This window comes from Oncorhynchus kisutch, linkage group LG6 (assembly GCF_002021735.2).
Source record: "Oncorhynchus kisutch isolate 150728-3 linkage group LG6, Okis_V2, whole genome shotgun sequence".
In the NCBI taxonomy this organism is placed as follows: Eukaryota; Metazoa; Chordata; class Actinopteri; order Salmoniformes; family Salmonidae; genus Oncorhynchus; species Oncorhynchus kisutch.
Window position 1 is genome coordinate 44,517,032 of NC_034179.2, and position 24,366 is coordinate 44,541,397.

The window sequence follows — 24,366 nt, forward strand, 5'->3', positions numbered from 1 at the left end:
ATTGCTGGTGGTCCTCTAAGGTCCCACCCAAGGAAGGTATTGCAAAATATTTGAATACCTTGAGACCTTTCCCAATTCATGTGAGTCTCTTGATGCATGGCCACTGTACAGTATTTATAAAGGTTAGGTTTGAGTTAGTTAGATGTTGTATTTCTTCTAAATGTACATGAATGATTCTAAAGGTGTGATATTTCAAAGGATTACTCAATGTTATACATGAAATGCATGCGTCACTTTCTTTGTTGCTGTATGATATATTGTAAGTATTATCATTATATATTATGTATCTGTTTTAACACATGTCATAAAGGCAAGTGGTTCTGAAATTATTTATGGAACAAAAACCCTCTTAAATCTCTCTCTCTCTCTTTCTCTCTCTCTCTCTCTCTCGCCAGGCTACCCACCCTGCTCCGTGAGCAAGTGGTACATGCCAACAGCTAACCCTCTACAAGGGGTGGGGGGGGGGGGGGGTTATTGCTTCGAAGGAGAGACTCCCATATAAACACAATCACAGATGTCTTTGTCCAAGCTGTCTGCCTCTCTCTCTCCCTCTGCCAGATTCTAATCACTAGCACCAGCACTGAGAGAGATGGAGAGAGAGCAGAGAGAAAGAGGGGAGGAAGAGAGAGAAAGAGAGGGGAGTGAGAGCAAGCAAGAAAGCTGAGAGAGAGCTGAGAAAGGGGGGGGAGAGAGCAAGCAAGAGAGGGAGAGAGCTAAGAGAGAGGGAGAGAGAGCGATAGCTGTGAAGAGAGAACAAGCGAGAGAGAGTATGTATACTACAGAACCCACTGCCTTCTCTACTATTCCCACATCTCTGTGCTTGTGAACTGGAGCAAGGAGTGAATCTCAGGAGCATGTTTTGCGGGTGTATTTTGGGACTATCAGCTACAATGTTGGCATGAAATTAAATGAAAAAAGGCTTTGAATCTGTCTGTCTTGGAGGTGGAAAAGAGCGTGGAAGCATAGAAAAGCAAACTATTTCATAGACTGAATTGGATTTAACGCAACAAGGGAAATGCTGTCAAACTGGAGTTACAATTAAACCTTAAGGTAAGTTCTATTCTCAACTTCAACAGTCGCAGTGAGGAGGGATACAGCCATGTACAGGTGTTGAACTCCTCTGTGTGTTCTGTGTGATTTTGGTGCTGTCACAAAGGGACATGTTGCAGACCAAAGTATTATGTGTCAATGGTCCAATGGGTCTGCAGGGTCAGCCTGGCCTCAAAGACAAGACGTAACATAGTAATTGTAAATCTGTGACACTCAAATTAGTATGATAAGTTACATTTAGTATGGTAGAAGGGTAGAATTTACAGAAACTTGTTACAAATTATGGAGTGAGCCATGATTCACCAAATAATATATTGAAATAGGAAGCAAAGTACTTTAAACATATATTTTCATTTCAGTCTCTTCCATCTCCACTACCTGAAGTTAATTGTAAGGATTTTTTTCTAATAATAGTGTCAAATTAACAGCTATACAGAAACACTAATGTCAAGGCCTAATTACAGAGGAGGAGCTTTTAGATGCAATTAAAGCTTTCAAATCCGGGAAAACTCCAGGGCTGGAAGGTATACCAGTTCAGGTATATCAAATATTTATTTATGTTCTCAGAACCGTTATTAACATGTTTTAACCACTCCTATGAAAATGGTAGACTATCAGATACTCAGCAAGAAGGTCTGATTTCACTGTTACTGGAACAGCACCCAGGTGGTAAATATAAAGATCCAAAAATTGGAGACCCTTTACACTACAGTGTTGTGATGCCAAAATCCTAGCAAAATGAACAGCACATAGAATTAACAAGGTATTGTCGGATATGATTCATTTTTACATGGATGATACATTGGGGATAATATAAGACAGGTTCGTCATAAGGAGTAAACCAATATTCAGCGTGGTATGTTTCCATCCTTTATTTTGGAAATGAAAACTTCAAAGAACAAAACAACAAAACGAACAAACGAAACGTGCAGCTAATAATAATGCTCACAGGCAACTCTATCTACAAGATGCCACAAAGCACAATGGGAAAATGGCTACCTAAATATGATCCCAAAACAGAGACAACGATAAAAAGCTGCCTCTGATTGGGAACCATATCAGGCACCATAGAAATACAATTCCCCTAGATAACCCACCCTAAATCACACCCGACAAAATAGATACTCTTTATTAAAAAATATATATTTTCAGATATTATAAAATGGTTAGACAACCCTGTTTGTAAGCTTTTAAATTATATCAAACTCAACAGTTTATATTCTTCTGTGATGAAGACATGGATGTCTCATGGTATGCAAAATGGGTTAACTTTGAGCTCTTTGATCTCTTGATTGTTTTGGCATTCAAGTACAAAAAGTCACTTTCTGAGCACTTCTACAATGGGTAATGTGTATGGAAGGTTTTGTTCAAATGGACTTAGCTAGCAGGCTAAAAGTGTAACCCAACACTTACACTGGGCAAAAGGGTCCATATCAGGGGACATCTTTACATGTTTTTGATATTCTAAAGATATTCTTTTTTAAGATATTCATTTCTAATACATGTTTTGAGTTTTCTGGATATGCACCAAATCCTGACAAATTCTGAATCCAGCTGTGTCTTTTAGATATAGCATACAGTGCCTTCAGAATGTATTCACACCCCTTGACCTTTTCCACATTTTGTTGTGTTACAAAGTTGGATGAAAATGGATTTAATTATCATATTTGGTCCACACTCTACACAAAATACTCTGTAATGTCAAAATGGGAGAAAAATTCTAACATATTAATGAAAATAAAACACTAATATATCTTGATTAAACACATTTGGCAGCGATTAGAGTCTTTTTGTGTACATTTCTAAGAGATTTTCACACAATTGTACAATATTTTGCCCATTATTCTGTTTATTCTTCAAGATCTGTCATGTTGGTTGTTGATCGTTGCTAGAAAGCCATTTTCAAGTTTTGCCATAGATTTTCAAGCCAATGTAAGTCAAAACTGTAACTAGTCCACGCAGGGACATTCAATGTCGTCTTGGCAAGCAACTCCAATATAGATTTGGCCATGTGTTTTAGGTTATTATCCTGCTAATAGGTGAATTTGTCTCCCAGTGTCTGTTAGAAAGAAGACTGAAGCAGGTTATCCTCTAGCATTTTACCTGTGCTTAGCTCTGTTCTGTTTCATTTGATCATCAATCCTTGCTGATGACAAGCATAACCATAACATGATGCAGCCATCGCCATGCTTGAAAATATGAAGAGAGGTACTCCGTGATGTGTTGTTGGATTTGTCGCCAAAATAATGCTTTGTATTCAGGACAAAAATGGTATTTCATTGCCAAATTCTTGCCAGTATTTCTTACATGCCTTGTTGCAAACAGGATGCATGTTTTAGAATATTTGTATTCTGTACAGGCCTCCTACTTTTCATTTGTCATTTAGGTTAGTATTGTGGAGTAACTACAATGTTGTTGATCCATCCTCAGTTTTCTCATATCACAACCATTAAAAGGTTTTAAAAGTGAAATCCCTGAGCAGTTTCCTTCCTCTCCAGCAACTGAGTTAGGAAGGACACCTGTATCGTTGTATTGACTGGGTGTATTGATACACCATTCAAAGCCTAATTAGTAACTTCAGCATGTTCAAAGGGATATTCAGTGTCTGCTTTAAAAACATTTTTTTACACTTCTACCAATCGGTGCCCATCTTTGCGATGCATTGTAAAACCTTCCTGGTCTTTGTGGTTGAATCTTTACTTGAAATTAACTACTCAATTGAGAGACCTTACAGATAACTGTATATGTGGGGTACAGAGACAGGGTAGTCATTCAATAATGATGCTAAACACTATTAATGCACACAGACTGAGTCCATGCAACTTATTATGTGATTTGTGAAACATATTTTTACTCCTGAACTTATTTAGACTCTCTTCATGTTGACACATACTGACTGTATATGTAGCATATCTGTGTTTTCTCAGCACCTTCAAGATAGGAAGCTATATTGAGTCCAGATATGCATCTCTTGGCTAAGGTCCATATCCAAATCTTGATATGTTTTTTGATATGCTGAAAATAAGGACAATTTCTGCTGCATTTCTGAGTTTTCAGTACATGCTCAATAATTTGACAAATATGAAATCCATATTTTTCTTTCATGCACATATCATTTTTGGATTCCCTCCAGATAACCGACATGGTATGACCAGGTATGGACTAATTGGCTATTATGAGATAGGACTATATGGACATCCCATTTTCTCTATATGTTGACAAATACTGCCAGTAGTACAGTGCATTCGGAAAGTATATTCGTTATATTACAGCCTTTTTCCCCTCATCAATCTACACACAGTACCCCATAATGACAAAGCGAAAACAGGTTTTTAGAAATCTGGGCAAATTTATTAGAGATAAAAAAACATAAATACCTTATTTACATAAGTATTCAGACCCTTTGCTATGAGACTCGAAATTGAGCTCAGGTGCATCCTGTTTCCATTGATCATCCTTGAGATGTTTCTACAACTAGATTGGAGTCCACCTGTAGAAATTAAATTGATTGGACATGATTTGGAAAGGGACACAGCTGTCCATATAAGGTCCAACAGTTGACAATGAATGTCAGAGCAAAAACCAACCCATGAGGTTGAAGGAATTTCGAGACATGATTGTGTCGAGACACAGGTCTGGGGAAGGGTACCAAAAAATGCCTGCAGCATTGAAGGTCCCCAACTCTTCCTAGAGCTGGCTGCACGGCAAAACGAAGCTATCGGGGAGAAGGGCCTTATCAGGAGGTGACCAAGAACCTGATGGTCACTCTAAGAGAGCTCCAGAGTTCCTCTGTGGAGATGGGAGAACCTTCCAGAAGGACAACCATCTCTGCATCACTTTATGGTAGAGTGGCCAGACGGAATTCACTCCTCAGTAAAAGGCACTTGACAGCCTGCTTGGAATTTGCCAAAAGGCACCTAAAGGACTCTGACCATGAGAAACAAGATTCTCTGTTCTGATAAAACCAAGATTGAACTCTTTGGCCTGAATGCCAAGCATAACGTCTGGAGGAAACCTGGCACCATCCCGAAAGTGAAGCATGGTGGTGGCAGCATCATGCTGTGGGGATGTTTTTCAGTGGCAGGAACTGGTAAAATAGTCAGGATCGAAGGAAAGATGAACGGAGCAAAGTACAGAGAGATCCATGATGAAACCTGCTCCAGAGCGCCCAGGACCTCTGACTGGGATGAATGTTCACCTTCCAACAGGACAACGACCCTAAGCACACAGCCAAGACAATGCATGAATGGCTTCGGGACTAGTCTCTAAATGTCCTTGAGTGGCCCAGCTAGAGCCCGGACTTGAAATCGATCTAACATCTCTGGAGAGACCTGAAAATAGCTATGCAGCGACGCTCCCCATCCAACCTGACGGAGCTTGAGAGGATCTATAGAGAAGAATGGGGAAAACTCTCCAAATACAGCTTGTTGATTCATACCCAAGAAGACTTGAGGCTGTAATCACAGCCTAAGGTGCTTCAACAAAGTACTGAGTAAAGGGTCTGAATACTTATGTAAATGTGATATAATACATTTGTAAAAAAAAAAAAGTTTTTTAAAGTTTATGCTTTGACATGATGGGGTATTGTGTTTATTGTGTTTAGATGAGGCAAAAACATTTTATTTAATCCATTTTAGAATAAGGTTGTAATGTAACAAAATCAGGAAAAAGTCAAGGGGTCTAAATACTTACCAAATGCACTGTATATTTTCTCAGCAAATATAATGCATATGCTCTTGTCTGAGGTCCATATCAGGATTTTGATATGCTAAATAATAGGTGGTGGGCCATAGCAAGCTACAGTATTTGCTTTTGTTTTCGAGATGTTCAGTCTCTGTCAAGGTAGGAGCTGGTTTTTACATACTGTGTATATTTATTTATTTATATTTATTTAGCTATTGTAACACGCGTTGGGGAGAATTCTATTGTCCCTTTCAGGAGCCCAGGCTTTTGCCGTAGATGGTAGAGTTCTCGTCTCTGGACCACACAAGCTTTAGATTGCATTCTGCTAAGGCACTTGTCTTTCTCTGCATTGGTCATCTCCATTACTAACCATGCTGGGATCCTTTTGATATGCCTATGGAACCTGGGTACACAAATTCTCCTAGAGAGAAGGGGGAATACTGAAGCATGCGTTGATGACATTTCTACAGTCTCCATCAGAGGCCCCGGCTTTCGCCATAGATGGTAAAACTTTCCTTTCTGAACTGCAACATTGTAAGATTGTGCCCTCCACGGCACTTGATATACACTAAACAAAAATATAAACACAATATGCAACAATTTGAAAGATTTTACTGAGTTACAGTTCATATAAGGAAATCAGTCACTTGAAATACATTAATTAGGCACTGATCTATGGATTTCACATGACTGGAAATACAGATATGCATCTGTTGGTCACAGATACAGTACGTTCAAAATAAATGTAGGGGAATGGATCAAAAAAACTGTCAGTATCTGCTGTGACCACCATTTACCTCATGCAGCGTGACACATCTCCTTTGCATAGAGTTGATCAGGCTGTTGATTGTGACCTGTGGAATATTGTCCCACTCCTCTTCAATGTCTGTGCAAAGTTACTGAATATACTGTATGCAGGAACTGGAACACCCTGTCGATCCAGAGCATCCCAAACGTGCTCAATGTGTGAAATGTCTGGTGAGTATGCAGGCCATGGAAGAACTGGGACATTTTTAACTTCCAGGAATTGTGTACAGATCCTTGCGACATGGAGCCGCACGTTATCATGCTGAAACATGAGGTGATGGCGACGGATGAATGGCACAACAATGGGCCTCAGGATTTTGTCACAATTTCTCTGTGCATTCAAATGTCCATCGATAAAATTAAATTGTGTTCATTGTCCATAGCTTATGCCTGCCCATACCGTAAGCATAATCCAGGCTGTATCACATCCGGCCATGATTGGGAGTCCCATAGGGCGGCGCACAATTGGCCCAGCGTCGTCCGGGTTTGGCCGGAGTAGGCCATCATTTGTAAATAATAATTTGTTCTAAACTGACTTTCCTAGTTAAATAAAGGTTCTATTATTTATTTTTTTAAACACCGCCACCATGAGGCACTCTATTCACAACGTCACTATCAGCAAACCGCTCACCCACACAACGCTATACACATTGTCTGCCATTTGCCAGGTATAGTTGAAACCGGGATTCATCCGTGAAGAGCACACTTCTCCAGCATGCCAGTGGCCATCGAAGGTGAGCATTTGCACACTGAAGTCGGTTACAACTCCGAACTTCAGTCAAGTCAAGACCCTGCACTCTTAGAAAAAAAAGGTTCCAAAAGGGTTCTGTGACTGTCCCCATAGGAGAACCCTTTTTGGGTCCAGGTAGAACCTTCTGTGAAAAGGGTTCTACCTGGAACTGAAAGGGTTCTATATGGAACCTAAAAGGGTTCCAGCAGAAGAACCCTTTTAGGTTACAGATAGCACCTTTTTTTCTAAGATTGTGGTGAGCTTTCCTGAGACACAAATTAGATTCTTTGGATGTGCAAACCCACAGTTTCATCATCTGTCCGGATGGCTGGTCTCAGACGATCCAGCAGGTGAAGAAGCCGGATGTGGAGGCCCTGGGCTAGCGTGGTTTCACGTGGTCTGCGGTTATAAGACCGGTTAGATGTACTGCCAAATAATTCTCTAAAACGACTTTAGAGGCAACTTAGTTTAGATAAATTAACATTCAATTATTTGGCAACAGATCTGATGGACATTCCTGCAGTCAGCATTCAAATTGCACGCTCCCTCAAAACTTGAGACATCTGTGACATTGTGTTGTGTGTCTTGTGCACATATTAGAGTGGTCTTTTACTGCCCACAGCACAAGGTGCACCTGTGTAATGATCAAGCTGTTTAATCAGCTTCTTGATATGCCACACCTCTCAGGTGAATTAATTATCTTGGCAAAGGAAAAATGCTCACTAACAGGGATGTAAACAAATTTGTGCACACAATTTGAGAGAAATAAGCTTTTTGTGCATTTGGAACATTTCTGGGATCTTTTATTTCAGCTCATGAAACATGGGACCAACGCTTCACATGTTGCGTTAATATTTTTGTTCAGTATACATTGATTGGTAAGTCAATGTATACGATCTCAACAAACCATTTCTGTACCTTGCTTTGTGCATGGGGGCATTGTCATGCTGAAACAGCCTTCCCCAAATTGTAGCCACAAAGTTGGAAGCACAGAATAGTCTAGAATGTCATTGCATACTGTAGCATCAAGATTTCCCTTCAGTGGAACTAAGAGGCTTAGCCCGAACCATGAAAACCAGCCACAGACCATTATTCCTCCTCCACCAAACTTTAAAGTTGATGCGTGATTTATCACTTCAAAGCACGTGTTTCCACTGCTCCAGAATCCAATGGCTGCGAGCTTTACACCACCCCAGCTGACGATTGGCATTGCGCATGGTGATCTTAGGCTTGTGTGTGGCTGCTCGGCCATGGAAACCCATTTCATGAAGCTCCCGACGAACAGTTATTGTACTGACGTTGCTTCCAAAGGCAGTTTGGAACTTGGTATTACATTTTTTTATATATTTTTTTATTCATTTCACCTTTATTTAACCAGGCCAGTTGAGAACAAGTTCTCATTTACAACTGCGACCTGGCCAAGATAAAGCAAAGCAGTGCGACAAAAACATCACAGTTACACATGGGATAAACAAACGTACAGTAAATAACACACTAGAAAAATCTGTATACATTGTGTGCAAATTAAGTAAGGAGGTAAGACAATAAAAATGCCAATAGTGGCGTAGTAATTACAATTTAGCAATTTACACTCGAGTGATATATGTGCAAGTAGAAATACTGGTGTGCAAAAGAGCAGAAAAACAAAAGCAAATATGGGGATGAGGTAGGTAGTTGGTTGGATGGGCTATTTACAGGTGGGCTGTGTTCAGCTGCAGTAAGCTGCTCTGACAGCGGGTGGGTGTTGCTATGGAGACCAGTGAGCTGAGATAAGGCGGAGCTTTACCTAGCAAAGACTTATAGATGACCTGGAGCTAGTGGGATTGGCAATGAATACGTAGCGATAGTGAGTGTTGCAACCGATGACAGACGATTTTTACACTCTACGCGCTTCAGCCCTCAGGGGTCACGTTCTGTGACCTACCTCTTCTTATCCAGCTGTGCGTACACCGCAGACAGGACAAAACCATGCCACCAAATCAAATCAAATCAAATTGATTTATATAGCCCTTCGTACATCAGCTGATATCTCAAAGTGCTGTACAGAAACCCAGCCTAAAACCCCAAACAGCAAGCAATGCAGGTGTAGAAGCACGGTGGCTAGGAAAAACTCCCTAGAAAGGCCAAAACCTAGGAAGAAACCTAGAGAGGAACCAGGCTATGTGGGGTGGCCAGGCCTCTTCTGGCTGTGCCGGATGGAGATTATAACAGAACATGGCCAAGATGTTCAAATGTTCATAAATGACCAGCATGGTCGAATAATAATAAGGCAGAACAGTTGAAACTGGAGCAGCAGCAAAGTCAGGTGGAAGTTGAAACTGGAGCAGCAGCATGGCCAGGTGGACTGGGGACAGCAAGGAGTCATCATGTCAGGTAGTCCTGGGGCATGGTCCTAGGGCTCAGGTCAGTTGAAACTGGAACAGCAGCATGGCCAGGTGGACTGGGGACAGCAAGGAGTCATCATGTCAGGTAGTCCTGGGGCATGGTCCTAGGGCTCAGGTCCTCCGAGAGAGAGAAAGAAAGAGAGAAGGAGAGAATTAGAGAACGCACACTTAGATTCACACAGGACACCGAATAGGACAGCACAAAGCACAAAGAGTCTGAACTTCCACAGCCCATCATGCCAAACACCATTGCCAGTGTACCAAAGCCAGATAAAGAACAGTGTGTCTCAGTGTGTGGATATTTTCTATATATATGCTGTTCTGATGCTTGGATTTCAGGCAAACAAGTTCAATCTTGGTTTCATTAGACCAGAGAATCTTGTTTCTCATGGTCTGACTGTCCTTTAGGGGCCTTTTGGCAAACTCCAAGCGGGCTGTCATGTGCCTTTTACTGAGGAGTGGCTTCCGTCTGGCCACTCTACCATAAAGGCCTGATTGGTGGAGTGCTGCAGAGATGGTTGTCCTTCTGTAAGGTTCTCCCATCTCCACAGAGGATCTCTGGAGCTCTCTGAGTGACCATCGAGTTCTTGGTCACCTCCCTGAAGAGGGCCCTTCTACCCCGATTGCTCAGTTTGGCCAGGCAGACAGCTGTAGGAAGAGTCTTGGTGTTTCCAAACTTATTTCATTTAAGAATGATGGGGGGCACTGTGTTCTTGGGGACCTTTTTGACACAATCCTGTCTCGGAGTTCGGACAATTCCTTTGACCTCATGGCTTGGTTTTTGCTCTGACATGCATTGTCAACTGTGGGATCTTATGTAGACATTTGTGTGCCTTTCCAAATCATGGCCAATCAATCAAATTTTCTACAGGTGGACTCCAAGCAAGTTGTCGAAACATCTCAAGGATGATCAATGGAAACAGGATGCACCTGAGCTCAATTTCAGGTCTCATAGCAAAGGGTCTGAATACTGACAGAGCGAACCTGTTTTTGCTTTGTTATTATGGGGTATTGTGTGTAGATGGATGATTTTTTATAAAATCCATTTATAATAAGGCTGTAATATAACAAAATGTGGAAAAGGGGAAGGGGTCTGAATGCTTTCCGAATGCACTGTGTGTGTGTGTGTGTGTGTGTGTGTGTGTGTGTGTGTGTGTGTGTGTGTGTGTGTGTGTGTGTGTGTGTGTGTGTGTGTGTGTGTGTGTGTGTTAAATATACAGTTGAAGTCAGAAGTTTACAAACACTTAGGTTGGAGTCATTAAAACTTGATTTTCAACCACTCCACAAATTTCTTGTTAACAAACTATAGTTTTGGCAAGTCAGTTAGGACATCTACTTTGTGCATGACACAAGTAATTTTTCCAACAATTGTTTACAGATATTTAACTTAGAATTCACTGTATCACAATCCCAGGGGATCAGAAGTTTACATACACTAAGTTGACTGTGCCTTTAACCAGCTTGGAAAATTCCAGAAAATGATGTCATGGCTTTAGAAGCTTCTGATAGGCTAATTGACATCATTTGAGTTAGTTGGAGGTGTACCTGTGGATGTATTTCAAGGCCTACCTTGAAACTCAGTGCCTCTTTGCTTGACATCATGGCAAAATCATAAGAAATCAGCCAAGACCTCAGAAAAAAAATTGTAGACCTCCACAAGTCTGGTTCATGCTTGGGAGCAATTTCCAAATGCCTGAAGGTACCACGTTCATCTGTACAAACAATAGTACGCAAGTATAAACACCATGGGACCACACAGCCGTCATACCTCTCAGGAAGGAGACGTGTTCTGTCTCCTAGAGAGGAACGTACTTTGGTGCAAGCGGTGCAAATCAATCCTAGAACAACAGCAAAGGACCTTGTGAAGATGCTGGAGGAAACAGGTAGAAAAGTATCTATAGCCACAGTAAAACGAGTCCTATATCGACATCGAGTCCTTCCCTGCACAGTCAGGAAGAAGCTACTGCTCCAAAACCGCCATAAAACAGCCAGACTACGGTTTGCAACTGCACATGGGGACAAAGATCGTACTTTTTGGAGAAATGTCCTCTGGTCTGAAGAAACAAAAATAGAACAGTTTGGCCATAATGACAATCGTTATGTTTGGAGGAAAAAGGGGGAGGCTTGCAAGCCGAAGAACACCATCCCAACCGTGAAGCACGGGGGTGGCAGCATCACGTTGTGGGGGTGCTTTGCTGCAGGAGGGACTGGTGCACTTCACAAAATAGATGTCATCATGGGGGGGGGGGATTATTTTGATATATTGAAGCAACATCTCAAGACATCTGTCAGGAAGTTAAAGCTTGGTCGCAAATGGGTCTTCCAAATCGACAATGACCCCCAAACATACTTCCAAAGTTGTGGCAAAATGGCTTAAGGACAACAAAGTCAAGGTATTGGAGTGGCCATCACAAAGCTCTGACCTCAATCCTATAGAAAATTTGTGGGCAGAACTGAAAAAGTGTGTGTAAGCAAGGAGGCCTTCAAACCTGACTCAGATACACCAGCTCTGTCAGGAGGAATGGGCCAAAATTCACCGAACTTATTATGGGAAGCTTGTGGAAGGCTACCCAAAACGTTTGACCCAAGTTAAACAATTAAATGGCAATGCTACCAAATACTAATTGAGTGTATGTAAACTTCCCACTGGGAATGTGATGAAAGCAATGAAAGCTGAAATAAATCACTCTCTACTATTCTACTGACATTTCACATTCTTAAAATAAAGTGGTGATCCTAACTGACCATAGACAGGGAATTTTAACAAGGATTAAATGTCAGGAATTGTGAAAAACTGAGTTTAAATGTATTTGGCTAAGGTGTATGTAAACTTCCGAAACATGACTCTCTCAGGATATGCTGTTGGAGTCGATACAGCCTCCAAGATTCTTTGTGAGTCGCGCCGACAGAAATAAACAACTCCCTGGGAAAAAGAAGGGCGGGGTTTGTATGTTTCATGATTAACGACTCATGGTGTAATTGAAACAACATACAGGAATTCAAGTTCTTTTGTTCACCTGACCTAGAATTCCTCATAATCAAATGCCGAGAATTCTCGTTGGTTATTGTTACAGCCGTGTATATCCCCCCTCAAGCTGATACCACGACGGCGCTCAAAGAACTTCACTGGACTATGCAAACTGGAAACCCTATATCCTGAGGATACATTTATTGTAGCTGGGGATTTTAACAAAGCAAATGTGATTTTAGCAACTTTTAGGTACTTAGCATTTTAGCAAACCCTTCCCCTAAACCTTTAACTCTAACCCTAACCTTTACCATTTAACCTAACTCATAACTCTAACCCTAGCTAATGTTAGCCACCTAGCTATTTGCCATTTGCTTACCTTTATTTAACTAGTCAAGTCAGTTAAAAACAAACTCCTATTTACGATGATAGCCTACCCCAGCCAAACCCAGATGACGCTGGGCCAATTGTGCACCGTTCTATGGGACTCCTAATCCCAGCCGATTGTGATACAGTCTGGAGTCGAACCAGGGTGTCTGTAGTGATGCCTCTAGCACTGCTAGGCAATGCCTTAGACAGCTGCGCCACCCGGGAGCCCAATATACTGTACATTTTCAAAATCCGTAACATATTGCACTAATTGCAATTCGTAACATTGTATGAATTGCAATATGTAACTGTCACGACTTCCGCCGAAGTCGGCTCCTCTCCTTGTTCGGGCGACGTTCGCCAATCGACGTCACTGGCTTTCTAGCCATCGCCGCTCCATTTGTTTTGTCTTGTTCCATACACACCTGGTTTTCATTCCCTAATCACACTGCATGTATTTAGTCCTCTGTTCCCCTTCATGTCTTTGTGTGAAATTGTTTTATGTTATGTGAGAATTGTCACGCGCCAGAATTTTGTTTGTGTTCCGTGTTTTGGGAATGTTTATGTACTTATGTGCTTTCGTTTGGACCAGAAAAAAAGTGTGCCTGTTAACTACACTCTGCTCTCCTGCACCTGACTTCGCCTCCAGTACACACGTGTAACAGAATTTCACACCTACCATGGATTCAGCAGGAGCAGGTACCCCAGTTAGAGGAGTTGTAACATGTTACATGAATTGTAATTCGGAACATACCACACAAATTAATAAATATCATACAAAGGTAACATACCATACTAATAGAATCCCGGATTTATGCACATTGATTCGGTGCCGGTACCCCCTTTAAATAGCCTCGTTATTGTTGTTTTATTATTACTCTTGAATTTTTTTCACTTTAGTTTATTTAGTAAGTATTTTCTTAACTATTATTTTCCTTAAAACTGCATTCTCTTTTGGCGCATGCACCGCTAGCTGGACACCTACGACAACATCCGGTGAAATTACAGAGCCCGAAATTCAAAATACAAATATCGTGAAAATACAAGTGTCATACATCATTTAAAAGCACAACTTCTTGTTAATCCCACTGTGAATTTAGTTAAACTACCATACTGAAAAATGTAGTTAAATTACTAGTGGAATTACATGTAGTGAAACTACAACCCAAAACTGGTTGGAACATAAAGCTTTAATCAAGCGAAGCTGTTCTCGCACACTGACGTTTACAAAGCCTTTTTTTATTAAATGAAATGACAACATTTGTTGAAGATTGTATTATCTTTTGGAATGAGGAAATAAGACACACTTGTCATTCAAAAGGAACCAACAGGCAGAATCAGATTTAGGAGTTTTTCAAGGACACCCTCCTCTCTGTCATCAAGTGTATGTACTCTTGTTTTTTTAGCTACTTTCCACCATATCCCATCATGACCCTTAAAGTTAAATGCTCTTAAAGTTCAATTTTCTTCCAATATCTCCCTTGAAAAAGAAGGAGGGGATGCATACCTTTTCAAGAAATTGATGCTGTCTCTCTCACCTGACAGAAAAAAGTAATTTCTCTCTCAACTGTCAGAAACAAAATAATAATTAAAAAAATATCACCTGTTGTTTTTTGAGACAAATTCTGAAGAATTTGAACAAATGCTTTCTTTTCTGAAGAGGCCATTGAGTCCAGTGTATACACCATTTAATACAATATTCTGGGTGCTCTTTAATTTCACATTGCCATTTTCAGACACTGTCTATAGACTGATTCAGCCTTTGATTCACTCTGTAATACAGTAGCTTTGATCTTGACTGGTCTTTCACAGGGCAGGGAGTTCGCAGACACTTCCTCCTCTTCCAAAACACCTGCTGCATGCACTCCTCAGAGAAACAACTGCATTCTAATCCCCCTGCGAAAAGTATTTAGCTAATTTCCTGTTTGACTACCACTATCAACATGTTCCTCAATCCAATATAGAAATGTCTCACTGTACTGCCTCTCATATAGCCATTTCTTTTTTACAATCTGGGCAACTTCTTTTATTAGAGGTTTATTTTTACCATGTCAAATAGGTGGCAATTCAGGGGCTTAAGGATGTCCACTCAGAATGTGGCCCTTTCATAAGGTCAAGTCTCGTCAGGAAATGAAAGCGAATTAAAATAAATGGCATGACTGTCTGTCTGACTGCCCATGTGACTGTTGATTGTAAGGCAGATAAATTACCTGAATGTTATGTATCACTTATGCATCACAGTAAAATAATACCTCATCCCTAAGCAAAAATCCCATTCGGAGGGCTGTTACATTTTTATAGGATTTATCCCATTGTCCCACCATGTGCCCCCCCCCCCCCCCCCTTTCTGTCAGCTTTCAACAATCCCAGCCTTTGTTTTTGGAATGAGAAGCAGCATTCTTCCAGAAGGATGACCTCTTCTGTCTCCACAGGGACTGGCACTGAGGACACGACCCTGCTGCCCGTGGATTGGATACCTCGTGCTACCCAGATCAGCCTGTTCAGACTCATAGCTCCTCAGCGGGGCAAATCACTTTGTGTAGTTCACTGGGGAAAGAGGAGGAAGCTGACTTTATGGGTCCCTTTCAACAAGTTGGAAATTGCAAATTCAACAATGAGAGGTTTGGAAGGAATCAGTGGCTAACAGCAAGCATTTCAAAGCAACCACTAGCCTGCTTTCAGTGGAGTGGCTGTGTGTTTTGTTTTTCAGAGATTCCACCCTAAATACAGAGAATGCCAGACTTTGATGACAAAATTTGCCCACAAAGGACCACCGTGCCACCTTCCTGTTTAAGTGAGCACAGCACAAGGTGAGTCCAAAAATGTCTTGTAACTTTATGCTGCTGCATAAATGATGTAATATGCAAGGGATACATGTATACTGTAGCTAAGAAAGTAATACTAAGTGTATGTTGTGTAGTAAGCTGTTAGTAGCCCATGTGCCTCACCCTAATAATTTGGTCTATTTTCACTAACACTGTATTGTAAACACATTGTTCGTGGCTGGTGTGTGTGCTTGTCTGAAGACTTTTTTTGTACAGCTTTGACAGTGCTACTGTAGTAGTGGTGACGCTTGGCTTGCACGTGCAAATTGAGCACACACAACATTCTATAATAGAATTGTGTTATTTGAAGTGTCAAATTAAAAGCATGATAGTGTTATTTGACGTGTATCTGTTTTGACACGCGAAAACACAAATGGTGTTCAATGTGCCTCACCCTAATAATTTGGTCTATTTTCACTTCTTAATTTCACTTACTATTCTAACTTGGTGGTGCACATGTAACCTATAACCTGTTTTAGAGAAATGTAATCATCAAATATAAGAGCTTTCATTGTCTGCTTATATGCCCCTTTTATTTATCCTACGGTTGTGGCTTGGTGTACGCAAAGGACTGTAAGAACGGCCCATGTTCTGAATTCTGTCGCTGTACATTTAAAAAGTGCTGAACAAATAGTTATATTGACTACGTCCGTCGTCGCTTGCTCATTAATGTCTTAATCAAAATTATGGATTGCCTCTTATCCCCTTGTCGTCCTCTTATGCCATAGTTTGTGCATCTCAATTGTCAGTAGAAACCACATTTGTGTAAGAAAGTCAGCCATATCAGTTAAGTTTTTTAAATGGCAGTAAATGAGGCTGAATGAACTGTTTCACTGCCAGACTAGGCTCCGCTGATAACCAGGTGTAGCAGTGGTAAGGTGTTGGGATTGCTGTTGGGACTCTGCTGCTGGGACAGCTTTATATAGGCCCTAACAGTTTGTGGGCACCGTTTGTCACCACTATAGTGCAATTAATGTATTGTTTAGTGTTGTGTTGTGTAGTGGCTTTGCTGGCATGCATCCCACTTTTTCTTTTTTTTGCCCCACCAAGATTTACATGCTAAAATCGCCACTGACCATTGGTGATAACAATGAGATAAGACTCAAGAACTGTCAGAAAAGTTAAGAAACCTTTTTGCCTGTCAAGACCTGAACCCAGACAGCTGTCAGTACAGGGTCTGCTACGATTATTTCATTACTGGTAAGTCAAGTCTGATCAATTTCGAGTTTAGTTTAGCTGTTATGTTAATCAGATGTTAACACTGTATACAGTACATTTGCCTAAATTAGCTAGCTAGATAGCTTGTAGTCTAGATATTAGTATGTGTCGCGTGATTTTCAAGTTTTGGGGAAGGTATTTTTTCACCATAAAAATACACCTTTATAACAATGGATTGCATGCCTCTATCATCACATTGTAAAGACTGATGCCGGGGAAGAGAAGCAGGTACAGCGAGTAAAACATTTAATAGGAACAGACAGGTAACAGGACAGAAACAGCGTCAGCACACGGGTATACAAGGACATACAGTGCCTTGCGAAAGTATTCGGCCCCCTTGAACTTTGCGACCTTTTGCCACATTTCAGGCTTCAAACATAAAGATATAAAACTGTATTTTTTTGTGAAGAATCAACAACAAGTGGGACACAATCATGAAGTGGAACGACATTTATTGGATATTTCAAACTTTTTTAACAAATCAAAAACTGAAAAATTGGGCGTGCAAAATTATTCAGCCCCTTTACTTTCAGTGCAGCAAACTCTCTCCAGAAGTTCAGTGAGGATCTCTGAATGATCCAATGTTGACCTAAATGACTAATGATGATAAATACAATCCACCTGTGTGTAATCAAGTCTCCGTATAAATGCACCTGCACTGTGATAGTCTCAGAGGTCCGTTAAAAGCGCAGAGAGCATCATGAAGAACAAGGAACACACCAGGCAGGTCCGAGATACTGTTGTGAAGAAGTTTAAAGCCGGATTTGGATACAAAAAGATTTCCCAAGCTTTAAACATCCCAAGGAGCACTGTGCAAGTGATAATATTGAAATGGAAGGAGTATCAGACCACTGCAAATCTACCAAGACCTGGCTGTCCCTCTAAACTTTCAGCTCATACAAGGAGAAGACTGATCAGAGATGCAGCCAAGAGGCCCATGATCACTCTGGATGAACTGCAGAGATCTACAGCTGAGGTGGGAGACTCTGTCCATAGGACAACAATCAGTCGTATATTGCACAAATCTGGCCTTTATGGAAGAGTGGCAAGAAGAAAGCCATTTCTTAAAGATATCCATAAAAGTGTTGTTTAAAGTTTGCCACAAGCCACCTGGGAGACACACCAAACATGTGGAAGAAGGTGCTCTGGTCAGATGAAACCAAAATTGAACTTTTTTGGCAACAATGCAAAACGTTATGTTTGGCGTAAAAGCAACACAGCTCATCACCCTGAACACACTATCCCCACTGTCAAACATGGTGGTGGCAGCATCATGGTTTGGGCCTGCTTTTCTTCAGCAGGGACAGGGAAGATGGTTAAAATTGATGGGAAGATGGATGGAGCCAAATACAGGACCATTCTGGAAGAAAACCTGATGGAGTCTGCAAAAGACCTGAGACTGGGACGGAGATTTGTCTTCCAACAAGACAATGATCCAAAACATAAAGCAAAATCTACAATGGAATGGTTAAAAAATAAACATATCCAGGTGTTAGAATGGCCAAGTCAAAGTCCAGACCTGAATCCAATCGAGAATCTGTGGAAAGAACTGAAAACTGCTGTTCACAAATGCTCTCCATCCAACCTCACTGAGCTCGAGCTGTTTTGCAAGGAGGAATGGGAAAAAATGTCAGTCTCTCGATGTGCAAAACTGATAGAGACATACCCCAAGCGACTTATCGCTGTAATCGCAGCAAAAGGTGGCGCTACAAAGTATTAACTTAAGGGGGCTGAATAATTTTGCACGCCCAATTTTTCAGTGTTTGATTTGTTAAAAAAGTTTGAAATATCCAATAAATGTCGTTCCACTTCATGATTGTGTCCCACTTGTTGTTGATTCTTCACAAAAAAATACAGTTTTATATCTTTATGTTTGAAGCCTGAAATGTGGCAAAAGGTCGCAAAGTTCAAGGGGGCCGAATACTTTCGCAAGGCACTGTATGAACATTAATGCAGAAGCAGGGAACAGAGTGGGGAACCAGACAGATATAGGGAAGGTAATATAGAGGTGATTGAGTCCAGGTGAGTCCAATAATTGCTGATGCGCGTGACGGGGGGAAGGCAGGAGTGCGCAATGCTGGGGAGCCTGGCATCCTCGAGCGCTAGGGGGGAATGGCGGGAGCATGCATGACACACATTTGCAGACGAATGTAAGCATACTATTCCTAATGTGATGAGTAGACTGGATAGTAATAATTTAGGCTATTAATAAGCACATAGTGGCACAGGCTTATGGGCTATATCAGAGATGTTTCTTTCATTTGCACAGGAGAAATGTAGCCTTTAATAAAAATGTCATGCAATTCTACTACACTTTATATGGACTGGAGACATTAGCAGAATCTTTTTTAGTACGATAGTAGCCTAGGCCTACTCTACTGACACTGACAACAGATCAATAAAAATGACCTTGTTTTGAATGCAACCATGTAATCTTGGCCGAAAAGGGGTTCTGGCTAAAAGGGAACCAGCTTTCGTCAAAAGTTAAAAATAAAAAACAATTTGTAAACCCTAACCCTTTTCCTAACATGCTGCATAAATTCTCCTAATCTGCTACGGAATGTAAAATATTACATGAATTTGACAAAAGCTGGATCCATTCTGGCCATGACCATGAAAAGGGGAGATGCAAATTGAATAAATTTTTTTTTTAAATATCATATAATAAACACATTAAAAACATTTTTTTAAATTAAACTGGACATAGGACAACCTTGTTGACTATTGGTTGCTCCAGCCAAACAATTGATGTAATCTTTATATGAAACTAAAACACCTGAATGAATTAAAGACAACCATACACTTAAGTCCTCTGATGGTATAGGTGACCTGAAGAAGTGATATTCTAACATCAGGAGTGCTTCTCATTTGTTTATGTACTGTAGGTTCACCAGCTGACCCCTATCAAGACACCCATGTCGACTGGATTCCCACTGTAAAGATGAGCAATGCTGCAGCAGCAACAGTTTCTGCTTCTACTTCGTCCTTTCCCAGCTGTGAAAGGAGACATCCCTCAGTTATACGAGATGGTTGTCGTATGTTGTATTTTGGACTAGCTGAATGATTCTGTTGTGCCATTTGAGTAGAGAGCACCTTCACCTTGTCGTCAAGACAGAAGTGCCCCCTTAAATCATATGAATGTATACAATGTATTTTGAAAAGTGTTAAAGACTATTGTTCATGACATTGTAAACATTCTGTAATTTAATAAAACACTACATTTTTGTATGGGTGAAATTAAAAGTATTGTTCTCTCTGCTTTACCTAGCCCCATTGAATAGAAAGTGTTTCTTATAGCCCAACTATTTTATTTATTTTACAATTTATACACATTTAGCATAGACAATGTAATTGTTGGGGTAGTCTTAAGCAAACCATCTTCATTAACACTGTAGCACCTCTCAGTGCCACTCAGACCTTCTACGAGAAAAGTATCTGGCATTGAAATTGATAGTAATAGTTGTATGTTTTAAGCTAAGGATCCCATCATCTCCTTCCAGACATTTCACCACCTAGATTACAATGGTTGGATTTGAACTAAACAATTTAATGTCAGCACAAGGCATGTACAAAATCCAGTATAATGATTAGCCTCATATACATTGTCAACTGGTATCATTTTTAAATTGAGAACATATAGCTGAACAATATGTAAACCATGTGTGAGTTAAGCTTCTCTGCTTCAGATGCACAATGGCAAGGGCTGCATTGCAAATGCCCATAAGGCTAATGCCATCATACTGTAGGCCAGTGGTTCCCAACACCAGTCCTCGCGTACCTCCAACAGTACATTTTATTCTAGTCCTGGACAAACACACCTGATTCAACTTATCAACTAATCATCAGGCCCTCTGAGTTGAATCAGGTACAATGCATTCGGGAAGTATTCAGAACCCTTGACTTTTTAACATTTTGTTATGTTACAGCCTTATTCTAAAATGTATGAAATATTTTTTCAATCTACAAATATTTTTTCAATCTCATCAATCTACACACAATACCTCATAATGACAAAGCAAAAACAGCTTTTTAGACATTTTGGCAAATTTATAAAAAATATATATATAATAAATACCTTATTTACGTATGTACCCTTTGCTATGAGAATCAAAATTAGGTCAGGTGCATCCTGTTTCCATTGATCATCCTTGAGTTGTTTCTACAACTTGATTGGAGTCCACCTGTGGTAAATTCAATTGATTGGACATGATTTGGAAAGACACGCACCTGTCTATATAAGGTTGACAGTGTATGTCAGATCAAAGCCATGAGATCGAAGGAATTGCCTGTAGAGCGCTGAGACAGGATTGTGTCGAGGCACTAACTCGTATCTAAAGGATAGACATGTTAGTAACATGTAGGCTGTTTTTTACTTAAGCATAATTTTAGGTGAACCAAAAAAAGCCAATACCATACCTTGATCCCTGATCTATGGGGGAACAGGCTTATGTTCCAGCCCAGAAATAGTACACTTGATTATTAACTAATAAGATTTGATACATTGAATCGGGTGTGTTCATTCTGGGCTGGAACAGAAGCATGCACACCCAGCAGGGTTGGCCTGCTCCAGTTTTAATAGGTTTATACATTTTTGTGTGACTTTTAAACTGTATTTTTGTTCACCAAATGTGCTAACATATAATTATACTCAAATAAGACAGTACTGAATATTATGTTGCTAGTTATATAGCTCTGTCTTCAGTTTCTCACTAGGGAATGGAACTGGAGAATATTTTCATAATGTCCTCCCACAGTTACCTGCCCTGTACAGAGTAGCCTTGTCTCCCTTCTCTGACAGCTGGAACTGCTGGCTAATCCTTTCACCCTCTTCCGTGGCTGTTAGTTAGCTACCTAGCTACAAATGCATTTCGAGTTACAACGATAAATACATCATGAAGCTAAGCAGCTAATATGACGTTAGCAAGCTGGTGATATTTAATTCACTTAGCTAGCTATACATTATATAAAGTTATCTAACTAGTGAACATTACATAGCAGCTCATGAGTTAGCCTGCACACTACATTTCTGTAGAAAGCTAGCTAGCTAATAATCATTTTTGATCATTTTCAAAACATTTACTTTCTTGAATAGGTTCTCCCAATTCCTCTGTTTTCTGGGTCCTTAAAAAACGAAATAATGGGCAATCTTCCGAAGTTTCCAGTGGTAGCAAAAGGCAGTCAGCCATGTGGATTATTGGATAACTTCCAACAGGGTGACTTTGGTCTTAAAACAAGGCGCCTGGTGCATTTTGCTAGCTGATTTTTTATTTATTTATTTCACCTTTATTTAACCAGGTAGGCTAGTTGAGAACAAGTTCTCATTTACAACTGCGACCGCAAGCTCTCTATAGAAAATGACTATCAAACAACAATGGAACATTCTATTGGGTATTTGGTTACCCTTCGCCATTAGATCAAATGATTTACCTAGACTGATTAAATAATTTACCTAGACTAACTCATAAAAAAAAACAATGCTGCAAAGTGCAGAACTATTTGTTTTAGGGAAATTTGTCATACTGGGAAAAAAATACAATTCCAAGAGATCCAAATCTGATAGTGTATTGGTTATTTAATTGCCACCAGTAATAGTGTGCAATACTCAGCATGCTAATATGAAAGGTGTGCTCTGCCATGTGTTGAGTTGCCACAGCATCTTAGCACAAGGATGTAGGTAAATATCTCCAAAAAAACCATGGGTGATTATAAGCTCTTCTGTCCCTTGCTGTGGAGACTTGCTTCCATTCAGCCGCAAGAGCATTAGTGAGATCCAGCACTGATGTTGGGTGATTAGGCCTGGCACGCAGTCGGTTGAGGTCAGAGCTCTGTGCAAACTGACTTGTTAGAAAGGTGACACGTTGAAAGTCAGAGGTCTTCAGTAAAGCCATTCTGCTGCCAATGTTTGTCTTTGAAGATTTCATGGCTGTGTGTTCAATTTTATATACCTGTCAGCAACGGATGTGGCTGAAATAGCCAAATTCACTCATTTGAAGGTGTGTCCACATACTTTGTATATATAGTGTACATGTCCGTACATACACACAACAAGTAGCTCACATGGGGGTGAGGCATTATTCCATGAGGTGTTGCTTTATTTGTTTTTTATAAACCAGGTTTGCTGTTCACTTGCGCTATATTAGATGGAAGGCAGTTCCATGCACTCGTGGCTCTGTATTCCATGAATTTGTTCTGGACCTGGGGACTGTGAAAAGACCTCTAGTGGCATTTCTGGTGGGGATAGTGTGTGTCAGTGCTGTGTGTAAATTGACTAGTCAAACAAATAGTCTAGACTAGAGATTGCTCAGTGTGATGACATTAAGCTGTAAAACATGAGTGCATTCATGATTAGGATACATGTATAAGCAAGATGACATTTTGTGGTTCCTCTGTCTACATTCCACCCATATTGTATAATAAACATGAACTCAAGATTGTAGTGAATGCCTCCAGTGACGATATGTTAATGAGTTTAGTCATGTTTAATGTATTTTTCTGCCATGTGTCCTACTGTATACTCCAACCAGTCATCAAATTGACTATATAGTTCATTCATAGTATTACCACCGTTCACAGCAGAGGCAATATGGCCACCTTGATAAGTGTCCGCATTCATTTGATGGATCCAAAGAAATAGATTCATTCATTTTGCCATCTTGAAAATCCCATCTTATTTGATGTATCTAGGCATCATTCAATTTGGAGAGGTGGTGGGGATATGGCTCTGAAGTTAAATAATCAATCTGTGTGATTTAATTGGATTTCAGGGGTTCAGTTGCTGGTAAAGCAAAGCTCAAATCTTTCTTGCATAGTCAGGTTTTCATAGATAAGTTATTTAATCAGGAAGTTTAGTGATGAGGATGGACACATGCTAATGGTTCTATCAAGATAAACCTGTTCAGTTTTATATCATATGTATAACATGGTTGGTGTGAATAACATACAGAACAGAAACCTTCTCAGGTCTCACAAGAGAAAAGCAGTCCTCTATCAACTACCCAGTCAAGGTGTTCACCGTATAGAACATTCACCATGTTGATATCTTGACTTTGGCCTTGACCAGTTATAAAGACTAATCAAGTACATTCTCAAGGATCAATAGTTATATGTGAGTGAATCATATTGATTACATGGAGATAAAGCAGCACCACAGAAGAATAGTCTTTTGTGTTGCTTTTCTAGGTCTCGATAAATTAATGGCACATTGTGTCTGATTTATGAGTCTCCCGTCTGTATTTGTGCATTGTCAGCATTTGATTAAAAGACCTGCAAACGTTTCGCCGACTGAACCACTCTCTCCAACCAGAGTTTATGGCTGGCCTGGTTACAGTAATT

At 40.4% G+C, this 24,366-nt stretch overlaps 1 long non-coding RNA gene across 1 annotated transcript; it reads left to right on the top strand.

The window, feature by feature from the left end:
- The first annotated feature begins 682 nt into the window (after positions 1 to 682).
- LOC109892153 (uncharacterized) lies at positions 683 to 23,464 on the top strand. Its single transcript, XR_002255573.2, has 4 exons — positions 683 to 1,050; positions 15,424 to 15,612; positions 15,702 to 15,801; positions 19,920 to 23,464. It is a non-coding gene; the product is annotated as an uncharacterized LOC109892153 (long non-coding RNA).
- The last annotated feature ends 902 nt before the right edge of the window (positions 23,465 to 24,366 follow it).